This window comes from Mastomys coucha, unplaced genomic scaffold (genome assembly GCF_008632895.1).
Source record: "Mastomys coucha isolate ucsf_1 unplaced genomic scaffold, UCSF_Mcou_1 pScaffold4, whole genome shotgun sequence".
In the NCBI taxonomy this organism is placed as follows: Eukaryota; Metazoa; Chordata; class Mammalia; order Rodentia; family Muridae; genus Mastomys; species Mastomys coucha.
The window spans coordinates 97,652-113,872 of NW_022196910.1; the positions used below are offsets into that span (position 1 = coordinate 97,652).

Below are 16,221 nucleotides of genomic sequence, written 5' to 3' on the forward strand. Positions count from 1 at the left end.
TTTAATGGTAGTAACGAAAATCATTATTTATCAAGACAGGATAGGGATGAAAATCTTAAGTAACTTTGACAGGTTGTGTAAGTAGAGAACAGACTCGCGCTCTGGCGGGGTGTGGGGGTGGAATGGGTGTGTGGCCTGTAGCCTGGAGAGTACAGATCACTAGGAGCCAAGACAACGGTGTGTTTGCTACTGCTGCTGAATGGCAGCGGATGCAGATGGCGGCAGTGGCAGCAGCAATGGTGGGGCTGGGTGCGCAGAGTAGCCCTCGACCTGCTGGCCGTTTTGTGGAGTTAGAGACAGGAGTGCTTGTATGGCTGTCACCGTCTTCATTTTGAGACAGTGGCTGGTGACAGAGGCAGAGGTATGTTTACTTCAGCTGAGCCGGGACTGGACTTCCTTCTAACAGCCAAAAGATGCAGCCCAGTGCTTCTGGTTGTTGGAGTCTGTGGTGGGCGGGGAAAAGGATGCACCGGAAGTAGCATGTTCCGTATCCCAGCAACGTGCACGCTACTCTTGGGCCAGGTAACTGTTGGGTGGAGCTTAAACAGAAAGCTAACACTCTGCTAGTCAACAAATCTACCTTTTCTGGAGTCAGTAAAAGCAGGTGAGGCACTCCCTGCATGGTGACATCAGTAACAAGGATGCTTTCATACAAGGGCTCTCTTCCCCATGCTCTGTGCAGGCACAGCCAGGGAAACTAAGTCATTCAGAGGTCCAGCTTCCACCTGGCAAGTGCAAGGACCTCAGGTGAGCCAGGTCTTGCTCGGTTCCCGCACCCCGGGGCAAACCCAACACAGGCTCCCGTGGCTCCTCCCTGCGTGGGGACGGTGGTCCTGCTCACCCTGGCGCGAATTCCGAAACAGTCCCTCTCTCCTCTCAGCTCCTGGTAACAAGTCACAGCATAGAACACACCTAGAGAAGCTTCCTCAGTGCCTCAGGCAAACCTGAAGGAAGGCTGACCAGAAATGACCGCCCCAATCTGACTGGCGAGTCCATTTGGAGGACCTGATTGACTACTGAGACCTGAGTGACAAGTGCAGCTTCCCTAGGGACAGGGTGCTGTGAAAGGAAGGACACAGCACAGTGGTTCCTGGTGCTGGCTTCCACCTCAGGCACCATAATAGCCCAAACGTGTGGCGTCGGGCAGTGCTGGAGAACTTGCGACTGGACGGCAAAGTCCTCCCTTCATTTTTCTTGCACTCAGTAGACACTTCTCCGTGTAGACATAGCATACAGAGATCATTAAACAATGTGCAGTGGAGTGACCTGCATGCCTCATGGCTGGAAAAGGTGCCTTAGTCCATCCAGGTAAAATTTAAATGACCTGGTTGATATTTACAAGGCATCAACAATTTCAGTAAGGCTGCACATTGGTAGCCAAAAATGTTAACACTGCTAGCTTTCTGTGGTAGCACTTGCCTAAACTGTGAGCATTTGGGAGGTAAAAACAAGACATTGAAAGTTTAATTCTGGTATACAGAGTGAGTTTCAGGGCAACTGGGAAAACCAAAAGAAGGAAGGGAGAAAGGAAGGAAGGAAGGAAGGAAGGAAGGAAGGAAGGAAGGAAGGGTGGGAGGGAGGAAGGAAAGAAAGAAAGAAGAAAGAAGGAAAGAAGAAAGAAGGAAATAAAAGAAAAATATTAGTTGGTACCAAACATAAACAATAGGGCCCCCAAAGGGGAGGTGACCAGGGTGAGGACCTGGGATGAGGAGACAGAGATTGAAAACCTGGGATCAGTATGTCTTATATAACCTGATGGCTCATGGTAAGCAAGTCTACTAAGATATATAGCTGTGATACACTATAGGTGGAAAATGGGACACTGAGCAGAAAGCTGATTTAGCAATGTTGGCTAGAATAACTCAGAACAACTCAAAGTGAGCACATAGTGGCCATGAGATTGATAAGCAAGGAGTCTCCGGCTGAAGAGCCTGGTTCCATGAGATTGGTAAGCCAAGGAGTCTCCGGCTGAAGAGCCTGGTTCCTTCACCCATTCAAAATGCCACCTCAAGCACCAGACCATTCAGATGGAGCTTAGAAAGAAAGACTGGTGGAGATGAGAAATGAAACCCACATTATAGAAAATAAGAAAGTATTAATGACACCAAGTATGCTTTTTTTTAAAAAAAAAACAACACAATTAAAATTCCTTTAGCTAAAATAATTCTTAAAAGAAGATATACTCATTTTGCTAAATTCCCATATGAATTTACAGCTGAGTGTGGTGGTGCAGTCCTAGAATCCTATCACATTGAAAGTTGAGGCAGGAGCATGACAAGTTCAAGGCCTGGTATCATTGCAGACTGTGTTGACAAAATATTTTGGGAACTTATCTGGACCTTGCCCCAAACTATATTTTTGTTTAAAATTCAGTGGACAGAGGAGAGTGGCTCAAGAGTGAGATCTAGTATTTTCTACCCCAAAATGGAAATAGAGGTACTACCACCAATATATTGAAATAGAGGGATCAGAAGGGATCCATGAGAGGAACCAGCTAGTTGGCTGAGTGAATGAGGTACTTGCAACCAAGTGTGATATTCTGTGGCCAATTCCCAGGAGAGAAGTCTCTCCTCCAACTTGTCCTCTGACGTTCACACATGTGCTAGGGCATGTATCTTCACACATGTCTCACTTGCTCAAAGTAAGAATTCTTAAATAGAAAGCAGAAAACAATATGTGAAAGAAAACCCACCAAAACAATAACAACAACATCCCCCAAACAGCTGCACGTGTCAGTAAGACCAAAGTAGAACTTCCTTTACCACGGGGCCAGGGTGGCAACAGGAGGCAAACCATTCACAATTGCCTTCCTACCAACTTATTATGTTATGCCTGTGTGGCCTTTTTAGGGCAATGCAGGAACCACTGAAGACTTTTTAATGGAAATAATTATCTCCAGTGCACTTCTTTTGGATTAAGCAACTAGTTCTACTCTGAGTTCACAAAGAAAAGGAAATCAAAAAAGACAGAGAACAAAGAAAATTCTAATAAGTAGGTAAGAGTCACAAACACGGGGCCTGTACAATCACACCCTTACCCAGATGCACAAAGGTCTATCTTTGTGGTGTGGACTTTGCTTCAGGCCTGCTCAGGCACTCCTTATACAACATCCAGACTGAACAGTAGTTTTTCCCTATGGCGGTTAGCTCATTATTGAGCTCTTTTGTGTCAAGAACAGTTTATTGTGGAAACTACTCACCACTGAGTATCTGGACTTCAAGACCCAGCTCTTCGTCATACATCTGAGCAATGTGTCTCCAGGAGCTAAGATGCTAGATGCCATGTATGAGTCCTCCACACTGTTGTCCTGTGCCTGGGACATTTTCTTTACTAGGATGTCCACCCAGATGCCAGATAGATGACAAATACCCATGACCAATCTCCTACTATGTGGTGTCGTACAGATGTACAACAGAAGCCAAAGGGCTTGGCTACATGCCTTCTATCTGACAGAGACTCTGCTATAAAGTTCTGACAAGCACACATCACCATGTGGTACAGTCTTGCAGCCTCCATATTCGGACTTGTAAAACCCAGGACAGGTCACCCATTACTAAGGGCTGTGCAGGTAAGCCACTAAGGGATCTATCCCGCCTGACAGGTAAATTGATAGCTTGCTCCCTTTCCCCAACCGTGCTGTGATCCTGATCTTGTTCCATTGACATCTGGGAACAGAAAGTAGTGAGTGGTAGAAGAAAGTGGGTTTTTTGTTTTGTTTTGTTTTGTTTTGTTTGTTTGTTTGTTTTGTTTGTAGAGACAGGGTTTCTCTGTATATACCTGGCTGTCCTGGAACTCACTCTGTAGACCAGGCTGGCCTCAAACTCAGAGATCCACCTGCCTCTGCCTCCCAAGTGCTGGGATTAAAAGCGTGCGCCACCACAGCCCGGCGAGAAAGTGGTTTTTTTAAACAGTTTTTATGCGTGTATGGGCTTTTTGTCTGCATGTGTGCCTTTACTCCACATCTGTGAAGTGTCCTTGAAGGTCAGAAGAGGTTTGTTGGATCCCCTGGGGCTGGTATTATAGACAGATGATGATCACCATGTGGAGGCTGGGAATTGAGCCCCAATCCTCTGGAAGAACATCCAGTACTTTTAACAGCAGAGCCATCCCAGACCTGGTTCAAGTAACTATTCAAACCAACCTACAAGGAAAATATTTTCTTCTAACGTTGACTCCCAAGTTACTTGTGGAAATAAAAAGACAGTGCTAAGTATCTGGATATAGGGCTCATTGTGCTCACAGCATTAGTTCTTTGAAGAGGACCAAATTTCAATTTACTGCATCCACATGACACTCAAACCTGTCTTTGAGTACCAGAGGACTAGAAGCCCTCTTGTAGCTTCTTCAGGGAACTGTATGCACATGATGTACACACATGCTTCTATGAAAAATACTAAAACACATAAAATTTAGGATCTTATGAAAAGAAACAGAGAATAACTTCTGGATCTGTGTTGAAAGGACACATCTCAAATCATTGCAAGGCCTGTATGGCCCCAGAAGGAATTCTAGGCCAGAGTGTCCCACTTAAAACAAAACAAAGCAAACAACACATATTTCTGTGAGGAGGAGGAGGGGAGTTGGGCATGTGCATACATCATGTTGCTTGTTGGGGACAAAATACAAGTTTGTAGAGTCCTTACAGGTTTTAGGTGGGGTTGGGGGATTGGATTCAGGTGGTCATTTGCTTTATAGGCTCACAAACATCTTTGCTCACTGATGCTTCTTGCTGGCCCATCCTATCCAGCTTGAAGCACCTTTTGTTGTTGTTGTTGTTTGTTGGCTTTGTCATCCTTGAGGAATACCTAATTATACACTAACTGTTTTATTGAAAACTACATAAGAAGAGATACTGCTGTTGGATAGTCTGGATTACTCTGAGAAGCAAGTTAAGAACTACAGCTATTTGAGTCTAGACTAAAAGAGGCATTTATGTAGCATTTGACTTCTTTGATGCTGTTAAATTTACTTATTTTCCTTACTAAATTGCCTCCTACAGGTAAGGTAGCATAAACGGATAAACCTTTGAAACAGAATTATTTACCCCATAAGGGTCAGAAAACAATAACTGCTTTTTCTTACAATTCTTGATAAATTAGTAAATCAGGGAAAGATCTGATATAAACAATTTTATATTAATTTATTTCTGTGTTATATTAACTATCAAACATCCTTTAAGCACCTTCAAAACCTCTATGGACATTCAAATCATTTGCAGATTGCTGTGGGCAGATAGGACATCATTATCCAGTTGATTAGCTATGGGATTTTCTTATATAAATTGAATTTGTGGTTAAAAAAGTTGTCCAAATGCCTCCAGTTCCACAGGCAAATTATGAGTTAATTTTATTAATAACCAATTATAAGTCTTCATTCATGCCATGTGAAGGATGGCACAAAAAAATATTTATTTGTTTTATTCTCTTGAATTTATCTAGTTCTCCAAGGGGTCTCCCCCTGTCATATCTGATCCATATTACTCTGGAAGGGGTCCAGAGCCTATTCTCCTTTTCTGTCAACATAAATGTGGAGCCTTTCTCCCAAAATAGCATGTTGGTCCAGTAACTAGAAAAACCTTTAGCTTGACCTCTCTCCAAAAGGAGTATTACTATAACCACAAAACTCAAAATCACACTCATTTTGAATAATTAATATAATTCAAAGTAAATAAAGTAATATAAACAAATGTGATTTGTTGAAACAATGCTCCTACTGTCCCCTGCCCCAGCATTTCATGAGATCAAGGCCTCAATTACGTATTTAATATCTGTCTACTTACTGTATGAGCCTATTTCTAGGCTCTCTATTTAATTCTCAATCTATATTCTTATTTAACCATGTGGATCTCCTGACAACAGTGTCTTTACCCAGCCCCCCAAACCATCTCACTGGTTCCCAACTGAATCTTTCTGAATGTTTCCTTTGTGTGTATATGCATGTGTGAAAATCACAGTTCAACACTGGTAATCCCATAAAATGAGAATAAAATTCAGGTTGTATTTATGGGTTACTGGGAATGGGCAGACAGCTCTAGTACCTAATATTCCCTGATATGTTCAAACAGAGACCCTAAAAGTGAGACAACCATGGTTGTATTTTTTTTTTGAATGGCCAAAAAGACAAAGTATTTACTGACCTGTAGGCCAAACAGTGTCTGTTTTCTGTTTGCTGTGATCAGACAGGGCCATGTGCATATAAAACTTTATGGAGAAGCATCAAAATGGGATTTGGAATCCCCTTAGAGGTCACAAAATAATTCTTTCCTTGCATATTTTCTTCCTTTGCAAACATTCAGAACTAAAAGGAATATTTTAAATCCCTATAGTGTATAAATACCAGTTTTAATTCAACTCAGCTCCTGTCCTAAATCTGTGTCCCTGTACCAGGCTACCCAATGAAAAGTTCGCTGGTACAGTCTGGCTTATGGTGGCTGCTGCTGGAGCCCACATCCTCTTCAGATTATGGAACTGTGGAAAGAAGGCTTCATGCTGAAGGAGGGAGGCTCTGAAGGTGCAGCAGGCTGTCCTGGCCAGCTCTGTGGATGAGGAGGCGCTGAGTGGGCAAGAGCCAGTCTTGCCTCAAAGGATGAAGATACTAGCTCTGTGGAGGAGGGGGTAGTTGGTGGGAAACGCAGAAAGATTAGTCAGAGTAGAGAGACAGGAATGGCTGCCTGGATCAAACATGGACAATGTGAGTCTGTCCCTGACTCACATCAGCTACCATTGATCATGTAGTTTTGACTAAGGTAGTATGGGGGCATCTTCAGATTTTTTCATCCTCTCCCCTCTGCTACCCTTTCATTGCCTTCCTGTCCTTCCACCGATTTCTTTTCTTTCCATACCTCTCCCACTCCACCTTACTTTTGAGGGAGGGTCTTACGTGTTCCAGGTTGACCTCGATATTATGATATAGCCAAAGATGATTTTGAATCTCTGATCCCTCTAGCTCCCCATCATTTGTGCCCACTGGAGAAAGCCTGGGAGCATGGTTCCATGGTTGCTTTTTACAGCCGCCATTTCATGTATGCCATTCAGGTGTCCCCTGCCTTCTGGCTTCAACTTGGGCTAATCATCATCCTTCACCATTCCTATACCATCACCAGGGTCACAATTTTCCCTTTTGTTCAGAGCCAGCCTGTGTCTTCTGAGAGCTTCTCTGTGTATGGATTTACTCGTGGACTGTTGACACCTTTGGGTATAAGTAGATGGATTTTCAGGGGACACCATATCACCTAGGTAGTGTAACAGGGTGTGTCTCCACCTAACCAAAGGAAGAGGGACAAGAACATGCAATATCTGCTCAGCCAGATCTATAAATGCAGCTGGAGATCCAGCTGCTGCAGGCCCAGGTCTGCTGAGGTCATAGCCCAGCTGTTTAGTCTCCATCCTTTCTAAGCCAAAGTCCCCAGGACCACCTTTCTTTGTCTGCAGGGACATGAACAGGACTCATAGTACACTGGGAGGCCACCCTGGGATCTTACCAATTGCAGACAACCCTCTACATCACACCATGGCTCCCTATGACAGAAGCCATTTAGGAAAGGCTAAGGCAAACAAGTGAGTTTTCTGGAGATGGCCCTCCATTTTGCATGGCTGCAATGGGTGCACTCTGAGATGCAGGGTCCTCAGAGACTTCATCCCAGGATTGCTTCTTGCTGCTGATAGGTCTTTCCTGCCAGTATTACATAGTCTAATGATTCCTGGGCATCAGCCCACCCTTTTGGGCAGATTTCCTGCAGAATCAATATGAAGATGAACTTTCATGTAGTAATGCTGTATAGATGAATTCATAATTCTCGAAAATGATTTTATAAAACTCCTAAATTGATACAAGTAATCACAAGCCCCCTATAAAATAAAAGCTGCAAACAGAGTTCTGTAAACCTTCATATATCATGGGCCAATTGCACTAGGAAAAGAAAGCAGACTTGGAACAAATTGACCATCTAAGAAAACATTCCTTCTAGGTTAGGAATGAAGCCACTGATAACTAAAGGTCATAAACTAGGATGGGCAATTTATTGTAGGTGCAAGAACAGAAAATAAATGATGGACTAGTCTATCTATACAGGATTTTAAAATAAAAAGACACAAGGCTTTGTCTCTTGGCAAAACTGAACTAATTTATGGCATTAAAAATTATTGCTTTAAACTTATAATGAACTTATGGATCTAGATGATGGATAATAAATATTTATTCAGATATTAGTCTTAATGAAAAGGCATATAAACAATTGTGCTGTAACTCCTTAAAACATTACTGATCTATGACATGAACTATTTCCTTAAAGTTACTATATACCATTATGGAATGTAAATGTTCTAAGAAAATTATGTAATCAATTATCCTGCTGTAACGGTTCTACCTGATAGTTGTATGAGGTAATTAATTATTTAGAGAAAGTATAAGAAGTAAGAACAGTAATTAAGTAGTGTGGAGGCCTTTTCAGCTTCATCCAGTGTGTGTGTGTGTGTGTGTGTGTGTGTGTGTGTGTGTGTGTGTGTGTGTGTGTGTGATCTGTATGCCTGGCCTTTTTTCTTTCTATTTACTTTCTCTCTGGCTTACAAAGAGTTAAGAAACCCTGAGCCTCTCTCCTGACCAAAGAGAGTCAAACAGAAAAGAACCCAAGTAACTAAGTTTCTTTTTGTCTGCTGTTATCAACAGGAGTTAATTGGCATAAGGCAAAAGCTTTTGGCCCCTGAATATCAAGAGAGAGTTGATCACCAAGAGTAGACAGCTTTTGGCCAACACTGCCCTTGCTGCCTTCCTCAGTGAAATGGATGCTAAGCTGAACCACTGCATCACTATACTCTGGTCCTCTCATACCTGTCACTCTCCATCTGAAATGTTGCAAACCTGGATATGTCACCTACATCACAACCATACCTCCCCCAGGCATATAAACTCACTACAAAAGGGAAACAAAAACAGTGTAGAGCACTGGGTGAGGGCAGAGATGGGACAAGGAGGTCAAAACTGTAGTCTAACTTCTAGACCTAGAACACAGTTATTGGAAAAACATAAATGCAATGCAATATTTAAACAGAGAACAGAGTTGTGGCTCAGAGGTGAACATAGTCTAAGCTTCTGGATCCAAAATACAGTTAGTAGAATAAACACAGGTTCAATGAAATATTTTAGGAACCAAGAGAATGGAGTTGTGGCTTATGGGTGAAGACCTTGTCTAGAAAACCCCAATGATGGGCTGGGGACAGGGTCACAGGTAGAGACCTGTCTCCATTCTAGAGGCAGTGGATTCTGGTACAATGCATCCAATATTAGAGGTAGACTAAAGTCTCTACAATAGCCAATCATATTCAGAGCATGAGATAATATATACTCTGAGGGTTAGGAATTGCCATGTGAGTAAAGGTGTAATAAGTTCAAACTTGTATAAAATCACAAGGACAAGGCCCAAGTGGCAAAACCATAGAGGTATAAACATTTGTTCTAATAACAGGAATAAGCAATTATCAGCAGTTCAAAGTATACTCCCTCATACCTGCTATGCATGGGAGGAGCACAAAAACATATTCAAGAACAATTCTGTGTTTTGAAGAAGCTGAAGTCCCAAAACTCATGTCTTGTCTTCTTGGGGTACTCTTACAAGCACTCAGAATGCTCTTCACAGTGATTCATTCCTGATGACACTTGATTCATATTCATGCCAAGTCCACCATACCACCCTTGTGCCCCACCCAATAAAATGAAAGGAAATAACCAAGAACAATTTGTCTTGCCCATATACTCAGTAGAGCATGGCCAGCTCCAAGTGGCCAGCCCCTTAAAAATAACTGAGTCCTTTCCGATCCCCCTTTCAAAAGACATTGTTGTACAGTTCACTAACTTTATCACATTTTCTAGGGGTTGCCTTCAATGGATTCCTGTCTAGACTGTTTCTTTTATTTGCAGGTGTGGAGAGGTTGTTACAGAAGCATTCAATATCTCTCCTTCTCAACGACGAAGCTGGAGCCATTGATATCACTGCAACAGTAGCTTCCTTGCACATAACAGGGGGTGATTCAACAGTATCGTAGATCATGGACTTCTACCTAATTTGTGGCAGCTGCACAGAACACTGACAACTTCAGTGTCTCAGAGAGCAGCAGGGACCATGAACCAGAAACATCAAAACGAACTCAGGTAATTCCTATCTTTGTTGATTAGGTGCATTTTTTGTATGCAGCAAAATGATGGATCCTATTTTCAAATCTATTCTGTTAGCCTGTGTCATTTTATTGGGATATTGAGTCCATTAATGTTGAGAGATATTAATGACCAATGATTAATTCCTGTTATTTTGATGTTATTGTTGTTGTTGTTGTTGTTGTTGTTGGTGGTGGTGGTGGTGGTGGTGGTGTGTGTGTGTGTGTGTGTGTGTGTGTGTGTGTGAGAGAGAGAGAGAGAGAGAGAGAGAGAGAGAGAGAGAGAGAGAGAGAGAGAGAGAGAGAGAGCTTCTTTTGTGTCTTTCCTGGTGTGGCATTATTTACTTCCTGTATTTCCTTGGGTGTAGTTAGCCACCTTGGATTGGAGTTTTTCTTCCAGTATCTTCTGTATGGCTAGATTTGTAGATAGATATTGTTTAAATTTGGATTTGTTTTGGAAGATTTTGTTTCCTCCATTTATGGTGATTGAGATTTTTGCTAAATTTATTAGTCTAGGATGGAATATGTGATGTCTTAGAGGTTGCAAGACATCTGTCTAGGCCCTTATAAGTTATACAGTCTCTCTTGAGAAGTAGAGGGTAATTGTAGTAGGTCTGCTTTGTATGTTACTTGGTCATTTCCCCTTGTATCTTTTAATATTCTTCCTTTGTTCTGTAAATTTAGTGTTTTGATTATTATGTGGTGGAGGATTTTGTTTTCTCACTGAATCTAATTATTTGCATTCTGTAAGTTTCTTGTTTGCTTGTAGACATCTTTCTTTAGGTTGGAGAAATTTTGTTCTATGATTTTGTTGAAAATATTTTCTAGGCCTTGGAGCTGGGAGTCTTTACTTCTTCTATTCCTATTATTCTTAGGATAGATCTTTTCATAGTATCCCAGATTTGCTGAATGTTTTCTGTAAGAAAATGTTTTAGATTCAACATTTTCATTGACTGAAGTATCAAGTTTTTCTATATCTTCCATGCCCCAAATTCTCTATTCCAGCTCTTGTTTTCTGTTGTGTGCTTGCATCTTTTTTCCTGTTCTCTTCCCTAGGTTGTCCATCTCCGGGATTCCCTCAGCTCCTGCTTTTTTGTTGTATTTATTTCTATTTTCAATTCTTGTACAGTTTTATTTATTTCCTTCTCCTGCTTGATTCTATTTTTTTGTATTTCCTTAAGGATTTTTTAATTTCCTCTGTAAATGCCTTATTATCTCTATAAGGTTAGATTTAAGATCATTCTCTTGTGCTTTGGTTGTCTTATGGTATCCAGAGCTTGCTGTAGAAGGTGTACTCTGGAGGTGCCATAGTGCCCATGCACTTGTCGATTGTGGGTTTTTTTTTTTTCTTTTTCTTTTCTTTTTTTTGAGACAGGGTTTCTCTGTATAGCCGTGGCTGTCCTGGAACTCACTCTGTAGACCAGACTGGCCTCGAACTCAGAAATCTGCCTGCCTCTGCCTCCCAAGTGCTGGGATCAAAGGCGTGCGCCACCATGCTGGGCCTGTTGATTGTGTTTTTATGCTGACCTTTAGCCATCTAGTTGTTCCTGGTTTAGCAGGTATCTAGGAAACGGGGATTAACTTGCATATTTCTTGTGCAGTAGGCCTCAGGTAGGCAGCCTTGGACTAAACAATGGTACTTAGGGGAAAGTACACATCTTGGGGCAGCTGGGTGTGCCCCAGGGAACTCAGAAGGCAGGAAATTGGTTATGGGAAAGGGACCTAACATGGATGTTACTTGTGCGCAAGGCCCAAAGACAGCAGGCAAATCAGTAGCAGAACAATGGAGCTGGAAGTGGACACAGCAAAATCTATCATTCTGCTGCATACAAGAAGCACACATCAGTGAAAAAGGTAGGTATTACCTCAGAGTAAGGAGCTAGAAAAAAAGTTTTTCAAGCAAATGGACCCAAGACAGAAGCTGAAATAGCAATTATACTATCTAATAAAATAGTCTTTCTACCAAAATCAACCAAAAGAAAAGGGGCAAGGGTACTTCATATTCATCAAAGACAAACTCCACCAAGATGATATGTCAATTCTGAACATCTATTCCCCAAATGTAAGTGAACCCATATTTGTAAAAGAACCATTGCTAAAGCTTAAATTGCACAGTGAACCCCTAGAAGACTTCAATGCCCCACTCTCACCAATGAATAGGTCATCAAGACAGAAAGTAAACAGAGAAATAATGAAATTAACAGGGGTTATGATTCAAATAGACCTTACATATATCTATAGATCATTTCACCCAAACAGAAAAATACACATTCTTCTCAGCACCTCATGGAACTCCCTACAAATTTGACCATACATAAAGTGGGTCACAATGCAAATCTGAATAGATACAAGAAAACTGAAACAAGCCCTTGTAGCTGTACAGACCACAATGAGTTAAAACTGGACTTCAACAACAGAAACAACAGAAAACCTACAAACTCATGGAAATCAACCATCTCTCTGCAAATGATCACTGCATCAGAGAAGAAATGAAGAATAAACTAAAGACTTTCTAGAATTCAATGAAAATGAAAGCACAAATACCCAAATCTGTGGGACATAATGAAAGCAGTGCTAAGAGGGAAGTTCAAAGCACTAAGTGTCTCCATAAAGAAACTAGAGACTTTTCATGCTAACAATTTGAAAGTACACCTGAAAGCTCTAGAAAAAAAGAGAAGCAAACAGACCCAAGAGCAATAGACAGCAGGAAATAGTCAAACTTGTGTCTGAAAACAATAAATTAGAAGCAAAGAAAACAAAACATAAAAATCACTGAAACCAAGAGCTGATTCTTTGAGAAAATCAACAGGATAGACAAACTCTTAGCAAAACTAACTAAAAGGCAGAGTGAGAATATCCAAATGAAAAGGGAGACATAACACACTGAGGAAATTTAAAGAAATACTAGGTCTTATTTCAAAAGACTGTATGCTACAAAATTGGAAAATCTGAAATGGATCAAGATCAGGTAAACTATTCAAATAGTCCTATAACCTAAGAAAATAGAAGTATTCATTAAAAGTCTCCCAATCAGAAAAGCCCAGGGCCAGATGTATTTCAGGTGGAATTTACCAGACATTGAAGGTAAAAGTACAAAGTAAAAAGAGAAGAAACATTGTCAAAGTATTTCTATGAGGCCACAGTCACCCGGATACCTACACCACACAAAGACTGGATAAAGAAAGACAATTTCAGACCAATTTCCCTTATGAACATTGATTCAAAAATAGTCACTAATTCTTTCAAACTGAATCAAAAAATAGCATCCGCTATGATCAAGTAGGCTTCATTCCAGGGATGCAGGGGTGCTTCAGTATACAAAAATCCATCAATCTAATCCACTACAGAAAGAAACTGAAAGAAGAAAATTACATGATTGTTTCATTAGATGCTGACAAAGCCTTTGATAAAATCCAGCACCCCTTCATGTTAAAGGTCTTGGAAATATCAGGGATACAAGGTACATACCTAAAAATAATCAGAGCAACATACAACAAGCCAATACCCAACATTAAACTAAATGGAGAGAAACTTAAATCAATTCCAAAAAAGTCAGGCAGAAGACAAGGCTCCTGGCTCTGCCCTGTCTATGGAGCTCAGTACTTGATGTTCCATCTAGAGCAATCAGGTGACAAAAGCAGTTAAGGGGATGAATATTAGAAAGAAAAATGTCAAGGTATCATTATTCACAGATGATATAATAGTATACTCAAGTGACCCCAAACATTCTACCAGAGAACTTCTAAAGCTGATGAACACCTTCAGCAAAGTAGCTAGATATAGAATAAAGTTTAAAAACAAAGTCAGTAGCCCTCCTTTATACAAATGATAAATGGACTAGGAAAGAAAATAGAGAAACAACACACTTTACAATAGCCACAAATAATACAAAATACCTTGGGGTAACTCGAACCAAGCAAGTGAAAGGCTGTATGACAAGAACTTCAAGTCTCTGGAGAAATAAATGGAGAAAGATCTCCTGTGTTCATGAATTGGAAAGATTAAATAGTAAAAATGACCATCTTACCAAAAGCAATCTACATATTTCATGAAATATCCATCAAAATTTCAACACAATGTATTACTTTGAAAAGCAATTCCCAACTTCATACAGAAAAACAAAAAGCAGTCCTGTACAAGAAAAGAACTTCTGGGGGTATTACCAGCCCTGTTTGAAAATTATACTGCAGAGCAATATTAATAAAACCCACATGGTATTGGCATAGAAACAGACAGGGTGATCAATGGAGTAGAATCGAGGACCCAAAAGTAATCCCACAAACCTATGAACACTTGACATTTCACAAAGAATTCAAAACCATACAATGGAAAAAAGAAGGCATCTTCAGTAAATGGTGCTGGTCTAATTGAATGTGTGCATGTAGAAGGATGCAAATAGACCCCTAATTATTACCCTACACAAAATCACATGTAAGTGGATCAAAGACCTCAACATAGAACCAGGCACACTAAATCCAATAGAAGAAAGTGATGAATTGTCTTGAACATATTGGCATAGGAGACAAATTCCTGAGCTGAACAACAAGCAATTGCTCAGGCACTAAGATAAATAATAACTGAGACCTCATGAAACTGAAAAGCTTGTCTAAAGCCTACAGAATGGGAAAAGGTTGCCATCAACCCTCCATCTAACAGAGGACTAATATCTAAAATATAGAAATAACTCAAGAAATTAGACATAGCCAGGTAGTGGTGGTACACGACTTTAGTCCCAGCACTTGGAAGGCAGAGGCAGGCAGATTTCTGAGTTCAAGGCCAGCCTGGTCTACTGAGTGAGTTCCAGGACAATCAGGGCTTCACAGAGAAACCCTGGGGTGGGGAAGAGAAATTAGACATAAAAAACAAATAACCCAATTAAAAATGGGGTATAGATCTAAACAAAGAGTTCTCAGCAGAGAAATTTCTAATGTCCAAGAAATACTTAAAGAAATGTTCAATGTTCTTAGTCATTATGGAAATGTAAATCAAAATGATTCTGACATTCCATCTTACACCTGTCAGAGTGGCTAAGATAAAAAACTCAATTGACAGCACATGTTGGTGAGTATGTGAAGCTAGGAGAACACTTCTCCCTTGCTGGTGGGAGTGCAAACTGGTGCAACCACCTCAGAAATCAATCTGACTGCTTCTCAGAAAACTGGGAATAGTTCTACCACAAGACCCAGCTATACCACTCCTGAGCATATGCCCCATCATACTATTTTCTCAACAATGTTCATAGCATCTTTATTTATAGTAGCCAGATACTTGATACAATCTAGATGTCCCTCAACTAAAGGATGGATAAAGAAAATGTGATACATCTACACAATGGAATTCCATCTATTAAAAACAAAGAACTTCATGAAATTTGCAGGCACATAAATAGAACTAGACAAAGTCATCCTGAGTGAGGTAACCCAGGCCTAAAAAGATACACATTGTCCTTCCAGTCTGTCTGGGCTGGGGTCCAGAGCAGACCTTGGGCGCAAGCTCTGCAACCAGTCCCACAACACCCAGAGGAGGCTCCACTCCCAGGCGCTCTGACACACCCAGGATCAGAGGTAAGCAGGAACCAACATCTGTCCCAACACTGGGAGTAACTGGGACCAGCGGGACCAGGCACACGGGAACTCCACCAGCCCAGTGACTCCGGTTCCTTCCGGTCTGTCTCAGTTAGTGTTCTGAGCAGACCTTGGGCACAAGCTCTGCAGCCAGTCCCACAACACACAGAGAAAGTCACACTCCCAGGTGATCTAACAAGCCCAGGATCACAGGATACCGGAATCACAGGATCACAGAGACAGCTTGACTCTGAGGAGTGCTGACACAACCAGGATCACAGGAAGGACAGCCTCCAGTCAGATTTAGCAAGGGCAGGTAGCACTAGAGTTAACCAGATGGTGGGTGGGGGGGCAAGCATAAGAAAATAAACAACACAAACCAAGGTCATTTGCCATCATCAGAACCCAATTCTCCCACCATAGCAAGTCCTGGACACGCCATTATATTGGAAAAGCAAGATTCAGATATAAAATCACTTCTCATGGTGATGATACAGGACTTTAAGAAAGAC

General features: G+C 41.2%; 1 protein-coding gene across 6 annotated transcripts in view; it reads left to right on the forward strand.

Moving 5' to 3' along the window:
- The first annotated feature begins 499 nt into the window (after window positions 1–499).
- Window positions 500–16,221, forward strand: part of LOC116076034 — a 52,610-nt gene continuing 36,888 nt past the window's right edge. For 2 of the 6 annotated variants that reach the window (XM_031349588.1, XM_031349594.1), the window contains exons 1-2: window positions 500–604; window positions 9,913–10,143. The gene's annotated coding sequence lies outside the window, so the exon portion shown is untranslated. Of the gene's footprint in view, window positions 748–2,849; window positions 2,996–3,051; window positions 3,569–9,912; window positions 10,144–16,221 lie in introns of those variants that run through there. The other 4 variants (XM_031349591.1, XM_031349593.1, XM_031349589.1 and 1 more) reach the window with 4 other exon arrangements.